Consider the following 2,833-nt stretch of genomic DNA (forward strand, 5'->3'; position numbering starts at 1 on the left):
ATCCCATGTTTTCAATTTTTCATCAAGATCTATAAACTCTAAACCATTGGGACGCCTTCTAGCTAAAGTTGACTCATCTCCAGTCCCATCTTAATCAATAATTATTTTAGAAAACAAAGATTCAATAAGAGTCCCATCAATCACTTTAAGATCTTCATCATTATTTTCACAAAAACTAGAAGAACACACTTTTACAAACCAATCTCGCTTAGCACGCATCTTAGCCGTTATTTATTTACACTCATCAATGGAAATTCTCATAGCTTTAAGAGACTCATTAATATCATGCTTGGGTGGAATAGATCTAAGTTTCAAAGAATCAATCTCAAGAGAAATTCTATCCACGTTCCTAGCCAAATCATCAATCCTAAGCAATTTTTCTTCAACCATAGCATTGAAATTCTTTTGCCAACTCATAAATTATTTAATACTACTCTCAAGATCAGAGGGCATGTTATTATAATTTCCATAAGAATTGTTTTAGTAATTACCATAATTATTAGAGGAATTGCTAGGAAAAGGCCTAGCATTAAAATTACCTCTATACGCGTTGTTACCAAAATTGTTCCTACCAACAAAATTCACATCCATAGATTCATTATTATTCTCAATCAAAGTGGACAAAGTCATATCATTAGGATCAATGGAAGCACTCTTGCTAGCAAATAATTTCATAAGTTTGTCCATCTTTCCACGCAAAACATTAATCTCTTCAATTGCATGCACTTTTTACTAGTGGAAGATCTTTCAGTATGCCATTGAGAATAATTAACCATAATACTATCTAGAAGTTTAGTAGCTTCCCCTAAAGTAATTTCCATCAAAGTACCCCCCCCCCCCGCGGCCGAATCGAAAAGTTTCTAGAAGCAAAATTCAATCTGGCATAAAAAATTTGTATGATCATCCAGAAATTTAAATCATGAGTAGGGCAATCATGTTTCATCAATTTCATCCTCTACCAAGATTGTGTAACATGTTCATGATCAAGTTGCTTAAAATTCATAATATCGTTCCTAAGGGAGATGATATTAGCGGGAGTCAAATACTTGGAAATAAAAGCATCTTTACACTTTTCCGTGAATCAATACTATTTTTAGGCAAATATGAAAACTAAGTTTTACCAGGATCCCGAAGTGAAAACGGAAATAGATTCAATTTAACAATATAATTATCCACATCTTTCTTATTTTTCATATCACAACTCAACGAAATTATTTAGATGGGATGTGGCATCTTCACTGGGAAGGCCAGAAATTGATCTTTCATAACAAGATTCAGCAAGGCGGCATTAATTTCATAAGATTCCTCACTAGTGGCAGGAGCAATCGGAGTACTAATAAAATCATTATTATTAGTGTTGGAAAAGTCACACGATTTGTTATTCTCTTGAGCCATCGTGACAAAGGAAGCAATCCAACACACAAGCAACCAAAACGCAAACGAAAAGATGAACGAAAGAAGGGCCAACAAAAATTGTTTTAGAAGTGGGGGAGAGGAAAACGAGAGGCAAATGGCGAATAATGTAACGCAAGAGATGAGAGTTTATGATGGGTACTTGGTAAGCTTGACTTGGCGTAGATCTTCCCAACAATGGCGCCAGAAATTCTTCCTGCTACTTCTTGAGCTTGTGTTGGTTTTTTCCTGGAACAGGAAACGGTGATGCAGCACAGTAGAGATAAGTATTTCTGTCCATTAAGAACCAAGGTATCAATCTAGTAGGAGAAGAACACACAAATCACCAATACCCGCGCAAACAATCAAACACTTGCACCCAACGCGATAAAGGGGTTGTCAATCCCTTCACGGTCACTTGCAAAAGTGAGATCTGATAGAGATAAATATAACTAAAAAATACAACTAAATATTTTGGGTTATTTTGGTTTATAGATCTGAAAATAGAAGATTGCAAAATAGTAGATCCAAAACTAATATGATGGAAAATAGACCCGGGGGCCGTAGGTTTCACTAGAGGCTTCTCTCTTGAAGGCAAATAATATGGTGGATGAACAAATTACTATAGAGTAATTGATAGAAAAGTGCAAAGTTATGACGATATCCAAGCAATGATTATGTAATATAGGTATCATGTCCGTGTCAAGCAGACCGACTCCTGCCTGCATCTACTACTATTACTCCACACACCGACCGACTCATGCATGCATCTAGAGTATTAAGTTCATGAAGAACAGAGTAACGCTTTAAGTAAGATGACATGATGTAGAGGAATAAACGCAAGAAATATGACGTAAACCCCATCTTTTTATCCTCGATGGCAACATTACAATACGTGCCTCGCTACCCCTACTTTGTCACTAGGTGAGGACACCGCAAGATTGAACCCAAAGCTAAGCACTTCTCCCATTGGAAGAGAAAACAATCAAATTGGCCAAACTAAACCGATAGTTCAATGAGAATTATTACAAATATATCAAATCATGCATATAAGAATTCAGAGAAGATTCAATTAATATTCATAGATAATCTGATCATAAATCCTCAATTCATCAGATTTAGACAAACACATCGCAAAAGAACATTACATTAGATCGATCTCCAAGAACATCGAGGAGAACATGGTACTGAGAATCAAAGGGAGAGAAGAAGCCATCTAGCTACTAGCTACGGACCCGTAGGTCTGAGGTAAACTACTCACGCTTCATCGGAAGGGCTATAGAGTTGATGTAGATGCCCTCCGTGATCGAATCCCCCTCCGGTAGGATGCCGGAAAAGGCCCCAAGATGGGATCTCATGGGAACATAAGATTGCGGCAGTGGAAAAGTGTTTTCGTGGATGCTGAATATATGTGAATATATAGGAGGAAGAACTAGGTCAG

The sequence above is a fragment of the Triticum urartu genome, chromosome 4 (assembly GCF_003073215.2).
Source record: "Triticum urartu cultivar G1812 chromosome 4, Tu2.1, whole genome shotgun sequence".
NCBI classification, from domain to species: Eukaryota; Viridiplantae; Streptophyta; class Magnoliopsida; order Poales; family Poaceae; genus Triticum; species Triticum urartu.